General features: G+C 33.2%; 1 pseudogene; it reads left to right on the top strand.

The window, feature by feature from the left end:
• The first annotated feature begins 1,548 nt into the window (after positions 1-1,548).
• Positions 1,549-13,754, top strand: LOC131052083 (NADP-dependent malic enzyme-like; annotated as a pseudogene).
• The last annotated feature ends 4,588 nt before the right edge of the window (positions 13,755-18,342 follow it).

Here is an 18,342-nt window from a genome sequence, read left to right as displayed (position 1 = left end):
GTGACCCAATAGGAATCAAAATTCAGCAGGGATCATCCCTTATGCTAACCACCTCATCGAGGCATTGGAAATAAATATCATTCCTATGATATGTAAATCCATCCATCTATCAACAAACACTTTGAAGGTAATGGCCTTGATGAGTATACTTGTGTTGAAATTTTGGCCTTGTAAGATAATCATTTTAGTTAAAAGCTTCTTTACTTGTTCTCAATGTAAGTGAAATAAAATAATAATAAATAAGTTATAGGAAATGATAGCATTTCTGAAGTTAGATGAAAGATATAATATGTGAAGTAGAAACTATCATGTTAACATTAAAGGAATTAAATGATAGGTTAAAAGTTAAAAGAAATAAATAAATGAGGTATCGTGGAATGTTAAGTGCATATATACACCTTCATGCAATAGTTGGGTCGAGCAATATATAACAACTCTACATTTTGCAAAGAAGTGTGTTTAATATCTATTTTATAAAATGAACATGGAAAATATATTAGTCCATCGATAAGTATTAGATAACTTCATCAGTATTTTATTTGTCTATTCCCTGAAATATTGTATCTTTTAGATAAATACATATCCATAATTTTCCCCAACATTAATACCCAATGCATCCAACCTTACCTTAAAAATGAATAGAAGTGAGATTTGATTGGTAATTTAGAGTAGTTTGTGCCCATCCTAGTCTCTTGTAGGAGACCTTGCACTATCTTAAAAAAAGAGAGAAGATACTTGAAAATTGTTAGCGATGTTAGTCTGAATTCTATAGACTAATGATGTCGTGAATGTATATTCAATATGTACGGTCCAAGGCCCTTGTTTACACTTTGATGCGAGACAATGCAACATTTGTGTATACCATTTTGGAGCTAGAATAGTTGCATCTGAGCTCTGTTATTGACTTTCTTGTTATACAAACAATGGGAGACAACTGCCTCCCAGACGCAATTAAATTGTCTCTCGAACGCAGCTAAACTGACTCCAAAAATTTCATGTTATTAACATTCAAAAAATCAAATCATTAGCTTGTTCTGTCGAGCACGATCAAGGTCTATAATTTTTCGACTAACACGAAGGTTATGCATAAATTATACATTTGGAACCAGTTTAGCCACAGTCATTGCCTCCCACTGTCCTTTCCCACCTTTGGGATACTAAACAAGCCCCTAACTGGAACAGGAGGCAACTGTCTTCCACTATCTGTATAAGAGGAAAGTAAATAACAGAGGTCAACAGACTTGCATAGCACAAAAGAGAAGTTAGTGCAAACGCGTGTATGTGACTAGATCTCTCCACTGCAACTCTTCATTGTTGAGGACATGCATTGCTTGTGGCAAAAGTATTGTCAAGAGAAAACAATACTTCCACCACAAGCAATGCACACCCTCAACAATGAAGAGTTACGGTGGAGAGATCTAGGCACATACATGCGTTTGCACAGATGTAGCTATTGTGGCTCCAAAACAGTGGTGTCGTACCAATGACATGCATGGAATACATGAGAATACATTCGTACCCATTCCCACTTGCAGAAGGTCTGGATGCATGGGCTCTGATGACATAGACATGGAGGAGGCGCAAGTTGTGACGACATGGACACGTCCAAGGCAATGTCCACACCACGTCATGCCACTGGACTTAAATGCATGCATAACACGTTTTCGAAAATGGCAAACTACTATTGGTCCATGCAGATCGCAGAACCAAGACTGGAATTTGCGGTTAGGCAGGAAACGACAATGGGAGGTCCCAATTGTCTCCCAGTGTATGTATAACAAGAAGTCAATAACCTTTGGAGACTTTGACTTGAAGAAAGAAGTGAATAACAACATGTTACTAACCTCTGGGCATAATTCGATGGCAAGGAAGATAACATACTGGAAGCACATGTAGGTGATTCTTTTGATCTCCCATCTATCCGATGATCTATATTTTGGCTTTTTCTTTATGATTCTTTTGAGCTGGCCATTTTTTAACGATTTGTGACCTGCATTTCTCTGTATCGAGAGTCACAAAATTTGGTTTTATTGGGTTCAAACTATAAGGGAGGTTTCAAGAAAGGTCGAGTCATTCGTGTTGGGGGTCAGAGGTGCATAGTAAAAACTGTTAGTGCGGAAAAGGGAACGAAGGCCAGACGAGGTAGATGTGTATGTGAGTGGCAAGTGCAGAAAGACAATTGGTTCGAGTGCAGACACATTTACAAGAAAGCATCAGATATTTCATTTTTTTCTCATGCGTTAGGGTTTATGAAATATTGCGCTAACATGAGAGATATTTGTGTGTAGGAACGAGGGTTTTTGAGGTGGGTGGACTAGGGTTTGGTGGCAGCAGCATGGGGTGAACTAGAATATGTTGGTAGCTGCATGATAACTGTTATGCACTATCCATATAACACAAATAAAACGAAAGGAATTTTTTTTTTTTGTATAAAATGTATATATGAATATTTATATATATTTTTATATATGTATATGAGTGTGGATATCTCTATCTCTCTATATATATATCCAAATGCATATAAGTGTGCATAAAATGTGATTGTTTGTGCATATTCTCTCTCTGTGAAGCAAGGCTCCATTTATAGAAGACAACATGTCAATGGTAGGCTGCACTATTTTTGTCTATTTGGTGAATGTTCTTATTGAGGAGTTTGTAAATTTTGGGATCTAGTGAAGCTGAATGTGCATAGATTGTCAATGCAAAAGCTTCCTTAATTGCAGGAGCAAAGGACTACCTGCATTGCATGTGGGAAAGAAAAATGCAAGATGGCCTAGATATAGAGAGTTTTAGTTTTGTTATGTTTGTCTTTAGTTTTTGTTGTTGTTGTATTCTTTCTTCATAGACTAATAATGTTTGTCTTTTCACTGTAAGCTTATTAAGACACATTAGAATTGAATTATGTTTCAAGTGAATACTTATACCAAACACATTTGTACACTTTCTTTGTCACAACTCTGGCACTATGCCAAATTTACACATATAATTTAGGTGATATAAATTACTTAGTGTTAGTTTATATTGGATGTTAAACTGCAATTTCATATCTGAAAATGTACGTTCATTCTATGTGTTTTTAAATGCATTTACTTCCCTATGTAGACTACCACTATAATTAGTTATCCATGCAGGTTGTTGATTTCCAAGGATGATTGAGTAGTCCCCCGCAACGTCCAAAAATTTCCAGGTTTTTGCTCCCTGTCCCTGCTTTAATATTATTTGCACTGTAATGTCCCCTTATTAATAATGTTTAGGCCTTGTCTAATTTCTTATAAGAGGCTTTATATATATATATATATATATATATATATTGATGCATATTATTATTTTATTTGATATAAACGTTTGTATAAAAATCTGTTCTTTATCATGTAATATTAATGTCTAAAAATTTGAAATGCTTGTGTAAACTAAAGAAAAAGCCTCGTTTTGGAGCCAAAATAGTTGCATCTGGCGAGGGAGAGCCGAAAGGTTGAGAGAAATAATATGGAGGTGGAGGTTTTGGTTAAATCATAGAGTGAGAAGAGTTGTGGTTGCCGCGAGAAGGGCTTGTTATCAAGTCGAGGTATGTTTAACATGTGCATTTTATGAAATATATTTTTTTTTTGAATTCCTTGGAATTTTCCCGAGTCTGCTAACATGCCTTCAATTTTGTGTGTAGGGAGGAGGGATTGTATCACAAAGGTGTGCGAGAGGCATCAAAATTGGACACGAGGGTTTGTGGTTGCAAAGGTGAGGCTAAACCCACATGCATAATGTGAGCGGTATGGGTTTATTGATATCACCTACTAACATGAGGGTTTTTTTGGTGTAAGGAGGAGGGATTATAGCGCAGAAGTGGGCGGGAGGTGTTAGCTAGTTCTTCCAAGCATGACCAAGATCTAAATTTTTTGACTAACCTCTACCTCCGAATTATTCCTCTCAACCTTTCGTCTCTCCCTCGCTAGATATAACTATTCTGGCTCCAAAACGATGCTTTTTCTTTATTTTATGCGGGCATTTCAATCTATAATTTTTGACTAACCTTCATGTTATGCAGAAATCGTGACTTTTTGGAGCCAGTTTAGCCGCAACTAGATTGGAGTGTAGGGTTTGGCGGAAGTGGTAAGTTCAAACCCTAATGCATAACACAAAATTTATTTTTTGTATTTATGCGTTAATCTAGTTTGTCATATTTTGTATTTATGAAATGTACATAAAAAATAAAATGAATTACTATTACAAGCATACAATTTGTTGTTAGTCTCTGCATTATAGGTATATAATCTTTCCCCCCTTTTTAGATGTATTTAATCTTTGTATTCTATCCCAAGAAGTGCAATTTGTTGTAAAATGTAGGGTATTTAAATTTAAATGTAGGCTTAATCTATTCAAAGTAAGGGGGATTTTCTCCAACATTTACTATTTTCACCCTAATTACACCAGAAAGATCAGTCTTATCGAGTTATACATGAGGGCTAATAGTGTAGGCTTAGTCTATTCAAATGATCGTAGTCCACCTTGATTACCTCATTGTGAGTTTTGAAATTTAAGTTTTTAAAAACATAATGTTAAGGGTTTAATGGAAAGTTTGCAGTATGTAAGAAGAAATAAATTACAAGAAGTAGTGGATGAGTTCATTTTATTTAAATAAGACAAGTTCAGCTTTAAATAAGGGTTTAATCTACAGTCCACAGTGCTAGAAAAATAGAGACCCCCTTGTTTCACAATTGAGGTTGAGTTCTCCTATGTTTTGGGTAGATTGATTTAATAAACTAGTGGAATCTCCCCAAAATCAACACTTACTCCTTGATTTTATATTATTTGGATATAACTCAATGCGATGATGGATAATAGAGCGGTGTGTTTTTAACTATCAAATTTGTTTATCATTTGTAGTGTTTAAGTGGATGCGTCATGAAACCAAGGTTTGTTGTTAGTGTGGTGGATGGGTGAAGAAGAGTCAATAGGTATGCATATTTATCACAATTCCCCCTTAAATTCTTTATCCCTATCATATTTAGTTTGAAAAGTTATTTGTAGATATCTGAATGCAAAAAAAATGAAAACTAGTTTGGGAAAATTTGAGTAATGTTACCCCATCAAGTTTTTAATTTGATTCATTATAGACCAAATGCCAATGAGCTTCACTATGATATTGTCCTTTTTGAAACCTCTAATATAGGATTCAAAAGACTATTCAAAATATTCAAAATTGAAATTTTCATGTTGGTATCAAAATTCACATTAAATACAAAAATCTTACACAATTTTAGAGGTTCAAAATCCTCTACAATTTTCTTTCTCACCTCCTAAAAAATCTTCATAGATCTCAACTCTTGTTAGCATTAAGCATCAACCAGGTAATCTTGGTATTTACCTTTCCTTCATTTTCTTGTCCCTTCACTCCACCTCTTTCCTAATTCTACTTTTGCATCTCATTACTTCCTTTGTGAACTTTTTATTCTATTACCATTCACCACTTTCTCTAATTTTTTACAAATTGTCATTTTATCAATTATGTATAGAGTAAATTTTTTAATAAATTATTTCATATTATTTTTTTACATTAATATTTTGGATCACACTTCATAATGTTCATCTTATTAATAAATTGGATGATATAATTTATAAGGAGAATGTGAATGTGATTCTACACAAAGAGGATACTAAAAAACTAACATGTTGGATGTTGAACCTAAGCCAAAAGTTGCAATCTTTGGCAAGCTACACCCCCATTAAATTAGCATTATTTTATTGTGGAGTTAAATATGTTGCTAGTACTTGGAAAGAAGACAAAACCCTTTGTTAATGAATGCATAAATTCTTAACCAAAAGATCAAACTATGGTCTTTGGCAAGGTACTTGTTCACATATTAGTCTAGTGCTTGTATATTTAATGCCGACATTAGCACCCACATAGACAAATACAATGAAAAATAATCGTTACAAATAAATTATTCAAATTATTCTTACATTTTTTTCTACCCATAATCATTATAATCAGGGGTCTCCATCACACTCTTGCCTTGAATAACAACTGTTGAATGTAGGCTTGACAGATTTGTTGCTGACTTCTTTATCTTATTGATGCAAGTAAAGAAGCTAATGAATATCATTCATGACTACCATAAATACATGGCTATGATGAACCTTTAGGTATTTCATTTTTTTCTCCATAATATTCATGAGTATCAATTGATTTGAGCAGTTTGTTATTTAAAATGATAATTTCCACAACTGCAAAGTTGTATTTTATTAAATTTATTTCAATATTGAAGAGATTGTGAGTTTGTGGAAGTGGACCTGATGAAACTTGTACTTTAATTTAGTTTTATTGTCTTTGATATTGCCATGACCTTAATTATGAACTTTTAAACTTTAAGTGAATTTATTTCACCTTTTTCTAATATAATTGTTTTGTTGTATTATATTAGTTTATCTGGGACTCCTTGACCATCCCTTCTTGTTGAAAACAATAACAATATAACTTTTCTACAAAATCATTTTTTTAATTAATTTTTACTTGCATTGACATGGATAGATATTGGTAGAAGAGGAATGGAAGATTGTTAAATACAAAGTCGTAGTTGACCATGTTGAAAAATTGCTTCCTATAGTCTACACACCCACTATTGGTGAAGCTTGCCAAAGATCCGGTACTATTTTTAGGCATCTATAGGGTCTTTCTATAAGCTTGAAAGAAAAGTATGTATATCTATGTCATCCTCAATTTATTTTTTTAGTATTGGGATCATGTAGTTGCATTTATTACTAACTAGGATCATGTAGTTGTATGGTATGTGCATTCAATCCATATCTGAAATTTTCTTTTCAATTTTTGGTCAACTCTTGTTTTTATACAGTTGTTACCAGGATATTTTTTTGTTTGAGGAACACTTCTAAGGATTGTCTGAGTTGGGGTGCCTAATTTATTGCCATCTATCATTTTGTGGATAGTTAATAGTAGAGTGCCTTGTAACTTGCAATCAACAACTCTGTAGGCACTAACATGTTCCTTCATTGAATAATGTGTTGTCTTTCATAATAAATATATCATATATATGTTACAAAGTTGGATAATATTTTTTGGTTTCTTGTTCACATATGAAAGGACTATCACTTCTCTCTAGGATCTAATTTAGAGGTAATTGAAATTGGCAGGGGAAAGGTCCTTGACATTTTGAAGAACTATTGAATAGAACATCAAGGCTGTTGTTGTCACTGATGGTGAACATATTCTGGGACTTGGAGATCTTGGATGCTAGGTAAGTTTCATGCAAAGAATTTGACTTTTCATGTGTTAATAATTCTACTATCTGGAATATAAAGGGTGCATCTTGTAATTTCTTTATTCTTATATTTATTTTCTTTCCACCATGTTACATTTGTTTCTTATGTTATGACTATTGGAATTTGTGTTATTTCATTTGACATGTTTATTATGAACAATTATTATCAGGGAATATGAATTCATGTTGGAAAACTTTCTCTGTATACAACACTTGGGGGAGTTCGTCCTTCAGAGGTATTCAACCCTTGCAATAATAGATCTTGTTTTAAAGTAGTTGTCAGATTTTAGGATGTCACCCATTTATTTCATTGGTTAGTGATTACTAATTAATAATATCAAATGATCTTGTAGCTATTAGTGGTAACTTATTTCTAGTTGATTCTAGAAAAATGGTATAGAATAAAACTTGAACTAGCATTTTATTAAGTTGCATAGACCACCTTGGATTTTAGCTAGTAAGATACCATGTAAAAGGTATCATTGTTTTCCCCTTTTCTTGTGTATGTTTCAAAAGGTTGGCAGTAAGTTCTAAAATAAAATGCATTTTTGGTCATGGGGATTTGAATTATGTTACATGATATCCATATATGACACGAGTCTGGTTTGACAACTTGTATGTGAGATGTGTCTTCCAGTAACTATTGATGTTGAGATAAAAAAGGAAACATTACCAAATGATGAATTCTACATAGGGCTTAGAGAGAGACATGCTACAGGCCAGGTTTTGTTCTTGACTAGAAAATCTTTCATATTTACTTTTCTAATTTTTCCTATGGCCCAATTATACACAGTAAAAGTTTGTAACTATATTATGTGATCAAGCAATATGGTGACCTCCTTCACGAGTTCATGTTTGTTGTCAAACAAGCTTATGGAGAGAAATTTCTTATCCAGGTCAGGAGGCCCTGCTTTTAATCAAAATGTATCTTTAACTTGACATTCCTTTTTCAAATTAGGGTAAGGATATGTTTTAAGTTTTACCTTTCCGAACAGTAACTAATAGTGAATACCTAACACAATTTTTTTGTAACAATGGTATCTTCAATTAATACCTAATTTACCATGTTTAGATGTTTGGAAAAATAATGCATGCAGAATAAAAAATTATGCAAAATTTAGATTGTCTTCTTTTGTTGAAATTGTTAAATATATGCCAACATAGAAGAATTATTAGAAGTCAAATGTTGATTTTACTATTTACACCATCTTATTAGCATTGCAGGGGCTCATTGTGAAGACCAGAATGGAGTCCCTTCAACACTTCAAAAGTCATGGGCACATTAGAATGAATATTGTAAAAGATTACTGGGTGTTGTAGAGGTTGAAAATGTTGAATATTTGAGTACCACCACTGACAAGAGAATTTATATATTTTTAATACACAACTTCAGATGCAAATGAATGGAGGAATTTGATTGTTAGAAGTTGAATAAAGGTTCTATTAATCAAAGCATAAGGAGACACCAAATAAAGAGAAACAAAACACCCCAACTTTATCTTTGCAGCTTGAATTAGTGATATGATATGATATAGGACCCTATTGAAAATTGATGACTTTTGTGGAATAAAACCTCAGTAATGATGCAGACTGTTACCAATAAGACATTGAATAGTTATTGAATTGTTATTTTCAATAAAACAGATTGAATGGTTATGGGTAAGTACACAAATATGGTGTCCAAAAAGGGGGTATAAGTGGACAGTTGTTTTCTGAAATCAGGTAAACCTGAACTTGAAGGAGAAATTTAAGAGTCATCCACTCAAGATATGAAGATACTCAAAGAACAAAGATTGTAGTACTCTGAATCTTATTTCCAAACTACTATTTTTTTTCAAATTTGGATAAGATTAAGGGGGTCAAATCCTTCACGCACAAAAAAAAAGACCCTGATTTTTTCTGAAAGACATAACATAGTGTCTGACGTGCGCATCAAAAAAGTCATAGTTAGATTTATTATTTTGACAAATATTTTGCCAGAAAGATAGTTAAAAGTGAGCACTAGAAGTTGTGTTTTTTTTAATAATTTTTTGTAGAGTATTTTTTTTAATGATTTTTCCAATCGAGCACATCCTGAAAAATCAGGTACATGTTCGTGTATGAAACATAACTTGCACCAAAACAATCGAAAATAAATCTTTTTTTTTTAAATTGTAAAGAATCAAGTGCACTCCAATAATATATAAAGTTTTTTAAATTTGGATAAGTATATCAAAGTTATTAAAAAAATGGTACACGTATGTCTCTAAGAACTATGGAGACACTGGTAAAAGAAATTCATTAATAATATGTTTTTGTTGTTCAAATTTTTAAAAAATATATGGTTCGAAAAATCAGAAGATGGGTGAAAATATGGTGGCAATTTTAGAAATACCCAGTTGATGAAGTGTAAACCCGATGATGACAAAGTCGAGAAATCAAGTTGATAAAATAAAACATGTCAAAAGGAGGGAAATCAAACTTCCAACCCGCAACTTTGTCATCCAAGCCTAAACCCCAACAATATCCCTACTCCATGAGGAAAATATAACATGAGATATCAATAACAAAGATATTGTCCTGAAGACCAACACCTTCACTACAGATACTAACGAAGAAGACCACACAAAGGATAGACATTGAAGTAGGTTTCCGAGAAGGAGGGTCGCATATTAAAAAAGAAGCTTCATGCAAGAAACAAGAATGTCCGAAGGAGAGACCTCTAGGAAATCAACACCCTCAACAACAACCTTATTCGCTAAGAAGTCTGCAATGACGTTGATCTCCCTAAAACAATGTGAGATAGAGAAAGTGGAAAAGCATTTTAACTGCTGAAGAATGTGATCTAAAAAATATTGTAAATTCCAAGAGAGACATTTCTTAGCTACAACCGCCTGAAACACCACCATTGAATCGCCTTCAATAACAATATCTTTAATGTTTAATGAAAGAGCGAGATTAAGCCCAAAGGATAAAGCTTGGAACTCAGCCACATTATTGGCACCATGCCCAATCTGTTTACCCACGACTTTCATGATCTTTGAAGAATGATAAAAAATAACTACTCCAACACCAGACCTTCCCGGGTTCCCCTTGGAAGCCCCATCAAATTGAAGTTTGAATGAAGGGAAGGGAGGAGGAGTCCATCTAGCCATTTTACGTTTAACAAGAGAAGATAGACTGCCTAATACAACCCCATGGGAAGGCATCAGACGAAGTGCAGACCATTTCCAAGTGACCCAATTATCCCAATGAGAAAAAGACCTGAGGTGATCTAAATTTTTATGGATGAAAGAAAGTACCACCTCACTAATGGAGGTTTGAATTTTACCAATTACATTAGTCAAAGTGACAGATTTATGTTTGAAAATTCTAGAATTTCTTTCAAGCCAAAGATTCCAAATCACCAATGATGGGGCCACAACCCAAAGGGATGAATAAAACGAAGAGGAAAACAACAAGGGCCAGGCCATGAAATGCGAAAGTAGATTGGGACCTATCACAAAAAACCAGCCAAGCATGCCAAACAGCCAATACCAACACTCAAAAGCAAATGGACAAAACAGGAAAAGATGGTCCATGGATTCCATACAATAACCACAAAAAACACAAGGGAATACTACTGTAATCCCAAGCCTGTCCAAACGCATCCTAGTGAGAACTTTATCTTGGACTGCCAACCAAGCAAAAGACCCTGCTTTAGGAAGACAACAAATATTTTACTTTTTAAGTAATTTATAAATAGCTCTTGGTTGTTTAGGTTAGCATTATGCTCACCTAATTTAATACTATTAAATTTTGATAACATAACAAGATTACAACAATAATAGAATAATGCCATAATATAATATAAAACATTCTTAATATAGTCATACAAATTATAAAATAGTAATATATTAGAAATTAGAATAATAAAAAATAATAATCTAATAATTTTAATATTAATAATATTAAATTAATATTTTTATAATACAAATAAAATATAAGATTGGATTATTCTTAGACTAGAGATCATTTCATTGAATAAATATTGATGTAAGATAAAAAATAATAATAATATTTAAAAAAATAATATCAGTGCAAAAATAGTATAATGAATATCTATACAAAAAAAAAATTACTACTATTTAAAAATAATTTATGATTTGTTCACTAATCACATTCTCAAACAAGTGCCACATAGTGGCGAGTACTTGCCTCTTGATTTGTAGTTGAAATAGTAATTTTTGTTATAGTTATTGAATTTCTTTATTAATTATATAGCTAATATAGTGTTGGACTATGATAAATTACAATTTTTTTTGGTAGATAACCTTCTTGCCCATTTACAGAAATGACTTCAATGACAATTACTGCTCATCTCATGCAAATTATAAACACATAAAAAAATGATTTTTTTTTTTTAATAAGCATATAAGCACAACAAATGAATTTTTATGTTGACCTTTCTTCTCATTGAATTATTTGTGAGAAAGGAGGAAGTTAAAGATTGTGTATGCTTCCCTTACATGTAGATGAAAGTGCGAGCTAATTGTATCTTTATTTATGGTTATCAATAGATTAATATCATTTGTTCTTATCTCCCTAGTTTTCAAGTGCATGTCTACCACCACCATTCTGTTACCGTGATAGATTTTAATCCCACTTTTTTCGTGTGAGAAAAATTACGAAAAAAGCATCTTATAAATTTTATAGAAGGCTGCGTCCAAAGCAATATCCACTCATACAATGGATGAAAAAAAGGGAAAAAAAATAACATATTAAAAAAACTTCCCTTATTTAAAATGAAAGGTATGACTTTTTCCTTTTGTGAATATATAAGATTTTGATTATTATTAATAATTTATATTATTAAAATTATATATATATATATATATATATATATATATATATATATATATATATATATTTAAGTTGTAAAAATAAACCTTTGAATAATTGATTTGTTTGGAAAAAAATTTAAAACTAAATTGATTTTTTTTTTTTTTTAATAAATTAATAAATGAAAAAATGTCATTAAATTTTTTATAACTTATATTAAATGTGAATAAACTCATAATTTATATTATTATATTATAATGCAATGAATATTTTAGATCAATTTTTTTATGTTGCTTAGGATTTTTTCACAATGATTTAGTTTCATTATCCTCATTTTTATAAGATTTTTTTTTTTTTTGGTTTTATGATATTTTTATTTCTAAAAGGTTGTCGAATTTCAAAATACCTCTTTAAATTTTTATCTTTAGATTTCAATAACAATTTTTATTTTGTCAATTGCATTTTATAAAATTTTCCCAATTAACCTAAAAGAACTACCTATTACAACAAATAATGAAGTTAAAATTTAAGCACTTATTTTAGATTCACAAGATTGTGTCATTTATAAGTTTTTTAGAAACTCAAATTAAAGAACGTAAATAATTTTAAAATGCATGGTGATTCCGAAAAACCTGAGAATATGGGTTGTTCCAAGAAACCCGCCTATAAGAGGCAAAACGACATTAGCCAATTGCTTGCAACAAGAATATTTTTTGTAAATTATAATGTTAACAAATGTGCATCTATACTATAAAATAAATTAAAAAAAATTAAAGAAAGAAAAATAATTGCTTTTCATTGGTCTAAATAATTTTTTTTAATAACCATATAAGCACAACAAATGAATTTTTATTACAATAGTATTGCCTAACGGCAAGTACTAATAAATATTAAATTTTAGAGGAGTTATAGTATTATTGGAAAAAACGAAAATATTGTTTACATAAATTTATAAATTAACAGCTTTACTAAGCCTTTCATTAATTTACTACATTTGTATGTACTAGTTTGATTGGGTTCTTGTAAGGATTTAATTAGGGTAAAGGTTAGGTATAAAGTTAAATTGGAGTTAGGGTTAAGGATAAATTAGGATTATAGGTAAAACTTTTCATTTAGGGTTAGGATTAAATTATGATTAGTATTCAAAGAGATTAGGAATACAATTCAATTAAGATTAGAAAAATAGGGTTAGGGTAAAGGTTACGATTAGTGTTCAATTTAGGTTAGGGATTATTATCCTTAGATTTAGGATTCAATTAAGTTTATAATTAACATTAAATTAGTATTCTAGTTAGGGTTCAAATAAGATTACAACTTAATTAGGGTTAGGATTCAATTAATCTCTTCTATTACTATTACAAATCTAAATGGCAAGTACTAGCCACTACATGGCACTTGTTTCATGTAGTCTCATTTACTTGGGATCCATTTTTTAGCTTTGCATTTTAGGTAATATTTGCAGTTTACCTCATCTTTTCTAAACATATAAATTCTAATATATGTGTGTTTGGTTGTATAAATATGCAGAATGCACTTCTTTCAACATTGCAACTTACATTTCTTACCTCCCATATGTTGCCCAAACTGTATCTTGCTATTGGTGTAACCATTGCACCTCTTTTTGGTGCAAGTGCTAGTTCTAATATGACTTATGGTAGTTTTGGTGATGAAAATGTCATGTGACCATATTTGATATTGATAATAACTACAAAGACGAGATTCATTGAACATTAAAGTTAAATAAGGGAATGTTCTTACCAATGATTGTGGTCCATCATTTAATATTTAAAATGGTATATGTATTCATAAATATTATTAAATTTGTGTTATAAAATAGTCTAGATGTATTTTGACATATTATATTTTTTAAGGTTTTCTGTCAAAATGATATCATTTTAATAAATTAAATTGAGGAATATATATATACATATAATCCAATATCTTTTTAACTAAGAACCAAGAACTGACATATATCTATTCCATCAAAGTCTAAAATTTTATATCTTATGATGTTCAGAACCCACACTCAAAAACTCAAAACAATTTCATTAAAAATGATTCAATTGTTGGAAGATATTAATTTCTACCAACAAACGAAGCATAATTGTCAACCGAGCATTTAAAATGGAACCTTCTCACCCTCCGTTCAAGACACTTCTCTCACCTAACACCACCGACTTATCACCAACCTTGATTTCTCACATTTGTTTACTAGTTCTTGTATTATAGAAAAATCTATAGACCTCTATAGATAGAGGCAGATGTAATTCGTTTAAGACATGCAATCAAATTGTGTTTTTGTGCAGCAATACAATGTAATTTATGTGCATGTTTTCTCCACTCCATTCACCACAACAGAGTGGTATTAGAGCCAAAGGTTTGTCAGTTGACTAGAGGATGTAGAAGAGACAAGTCCTCTGTCGTGTTTGTTGTGGAATTGAGTATCATATATCTAATTTCAGTGTTGGTTGTGTATATTGCTAGTACTGAAAGCCATTTATAGTTTGTTGTTGGAAGCTAATTGTAGTTGTGCAGGAGTATAGGAGAGAGGTTGGATTTGTATTATTTTCTCCTTAGGTGGTCAGCTATGTGTAATGCGTTGTGTTTGTTGTGAATCGGTTAATGAAAAAAATGTTGATTTGGTTATGATCTAAACTTTTATCTCTACTTAGTTTAACTATGGCATTGAGTAAGTTTCTCTAAAAGCCAAAGTATAACAACCAATAGTGTAGAAAAAAAAATTGCTTTAGTGAAGTGTCTAGTCTTTAGTCTCGAGCCAAAGGTAACAACCATGGAAGAGATTAACAAGGATGAGAGTCAATACGATGGCATTGGAGTTTGTTGTTGAGCTCGCAAAAGAGGACAAAGAAAGGTTGTGAAAGATCATTGTGATTTTCAAACTAATGGCATTCGAAGTAGGCAAGGGTTTGCAGTTACCACCAAAACAGAGGACTAAGGAGATCAAATAGAGAAGAAGTCATTACCAGAGACAAGGAGAAGATTTAGCTACTACGGTTTGATGGTAAAAGTTGTTTAAAAAGATGTTTGAAAAGGTAATTTTGAAGTTTTCAGATTACAGATGTTTTTTATTAATAAAGCAACGTTAACTAGGGTGTTGACCCTTAACATAGCCAAAGACTATCAACATTACAAAACAATAAACAAGGGTGTTAACCCTTTAAAACCACAACTTAAAGGCAACAAGAAACAACAGAATAGGGGTAAAAACCCTAGAGGAACCAAGGTCAAAAGGGTGAAAAGAACCTATCAAACCTGCAACAACCTCGAACCCTACTTAAGGATGGGGAGAATCATCCGAGCAAAGATAGGTTTGCGGGATGGGAGAATATTTTCCCTTCTGCCTGCGTGAACCATGGTCCAGGAAATACTATCATTACCATCAAAATATGGATTGGGCGGAGAGGGCCCTGTAGAGTTACAGACAACATCGACAGCAGGCAGTTGTAGAAGAATGGAAACAGGCTAATAAAGTGGAACATCACGAGGCTGTTGCAACAAAACAACATCAGGAGCACATTCGACAGGAGTGGATCGATGATGTAGAACAAGAGCAACAGTCATAGGGCCAGAGGAGACCAAGTTTGTATCGCTGAGGGGTTCAATAGGAGCTTCAACAATAGTAAGAGGCACAACCTCAACCTGGGAGAAGTCATCATCTGCCTGAGAGGAGTCATCAATAACAACAACATTTATTGTCAAGTGATCAACAACAACATCCTTCCACCAAGTAGCAGAGCCTTTGTGTCGAGAGAGAGAACAATCTGAAGCCAAGTGACCAGTAGAGAAGCACCTTCGACAGCAAAAGGGAAGGCCCTTGTAGTTCAATGATTGAGTCCAATCTTACCAATCTCTAACCATAAGAACCACATCCCCAAGGAGAGGCTTGGAAATTGTCAATGTCGATTAAAATGTGAGAAAAGGTAGAATGACCCATAGAAGACATGGCATCATCAACCTTCAAAAATTGGCCAATAGAGTTACCAATGGCTTCGTAACAGGAGTGCTCCCAAAAATAAAGAGGAAGATTAAGTAGGCAAACCCAAACCGGATGCACATTAAGTGGTTTGGTGAGGGGGTTAAAGGAAGTTATCCAGGGTTTGGTAGAAAGAGAGTGATCTCCCCAATCCCATAAATTGCCCAACACCAAATTACTATCGTGGGAAGAATAAAAAGAAACAATGAAAAATCTCAATACTATAGGCAACCAAAGGTTTGCAAGAAACACATACCCAACAATGGAGATCCAAGAGAGAAGGACAGAAACTTGTAAATATGCAAATCAATATTGGGTGTGATAACTCAATGATGAACCACTAGTACCAAACCGGTACTGAGAGGGGGGGGTGAATCAGTACAAACACAAATACAGTCCAAAACTGGTTTGACAACAAATACTCCAAATGATTGACAAACAGGGATACTGGTTAAAACAGAGTGCAACCGGTAACATCCAGTATAGCTCAAACAGTCATAAACCGATCATTCACTAAGCTTTCCTCTTAGCTCAATACTACAGTACCATTACGCTCTCATGCATGAATAGGTAAACTAACATCATATCTTCATAACAGTGAGTTCAATATGTTTTATAGACAGGCATCAAACATAGAACCGTCATATGCTCAGCAGGTAAAAACAAAGCATCACAAGATAAAATCATTACACATGACACACATATTTTTCACGTGGAAACCCAACTGGGAAAAACCACAGTGGGGATGAATACCCACAAGTTGCTTTTGAACTCTTTTGAAGTCCGCTCTGTTAGAAGGCTTGTCCGGTTAAAGACATTACAATAGGCTCTGCTACGAACCGATCTTGTTAGGGATCACCCGGTTAAGGGATGGCTATAATACACAGTTAAGGGTTAAACCCGGTTAGGGTTACCTTGTTAGAGGATTTCAAGAACTCAATAGCTAAAGGATCTCTAGAGCTCTATAGCTTCTCAGAAATCATTAACCTCAAGTTACCATGTTAAGGGATTTGAATAAAGCCTAGTTAAGGCTACCCTGTTAAGGGATTTCACAACTGTTGAAGTGGTTAAAGATCAACAAGAATTACAATGATCTGACAACAACACTCAATGCTAATGTAGATCCATTTTGGCTCTTCTTCTCTTTCTGCACATTCACTTTGCAGATATCTCTTCTCTCCTTTGGTCTAGCAAGAATCACGTATCACTTCCCTTGGATACACACTTACAACTTTTGCCAACAACCTTAGAAAGAAACACAACATCGACCTTATAAGAAACAGACAGGTCGATAGCAAAAACCCTAAACCCTAAACCTCTTAGGTTAAGCAATTCAAGTGGTACAATCCAGACCGTTGAATCATACTGCATTAAATGCAACAATCTTGAATCGATCTTAAGACATTCTCCATCATCCATTTTCCACCGATTTCATGGCGGCTGATAACCAAACACGCATTATCACCGTTTGATAGACTTTGCACATTCCCGAGGTAGATAGGAATAGTCTTCTTTATGCAATATCCTTCACGCGCACAGAGCTTACATGGCAACACGATCTGTTCTCCATTATACTGCTAACTCATCACACAAAGATCATCGATTGAGTCACACAGGCTTGAGGTACTCCAATCAGAAATCCTGAAGTGGAAACTACCTACCAACCAGTAGTAACACAATGCTTCCATGTGTCGGTTCCCATAAATGCATGTCGGTTCATCTTGAACAAATATGCCGCTTTACTTTCATATGCCGGTTCCTCTCTCTTTTCACCTATCACATGTGCCGGTTCACACCATGTCACATATTGACATCAATGACAACATACAATATCATTATGTCTTCATGCCGGTTCACATAATGCCAACAATCTCCCCCTTTGGCATTGATGGCAATATACAAAGATATCTTCTCCGCTTCACATCTTCTCCCCCATTTGCTGTAGATATATTTTCGCTTCACTCCTTCTCCCCCTATGACAACAATGTAAAACTGGAGGCACAAGCATCTCTGTTCCATTATGTTTCTCCCCCTGAGGAGTAGCATCTTTCAACACATCAATCAACAAAAAATTGACTTTGCAATACCTGACTGATGTGGAACAATTACTTTTAGTTCACCTCCTGAAGGGGTAATACCCCTAATTCACCTCTTAAGTGCACAAATGTAGTCTTTGGGAGAGGCTTGGTGAATATGTCTGCTAACTGCTCCTTACTGGAAACATGTTCCAGTGCAATCTCCTTATTCTGAACCTTTTCCCTCAAGAAATGATACTTA

This window comes from Cryptomeria japonica, chromosome 2 (assembly GCF_030272615.1).
Source record: "Cryptomeria japonica chromosome 2, Sugi_1.0, whole genome shotgun sequence".
Lineage (NCBI taxonomy): Eukaryota > Viridiplantae > Streptophyta > Pinopsida > Cupressales > Cupressaceae > Cryptomeria > Cryptomeria japonica.
This window is presented reverse-complemented; position numbering and strand designations above follow the sequence as displayed.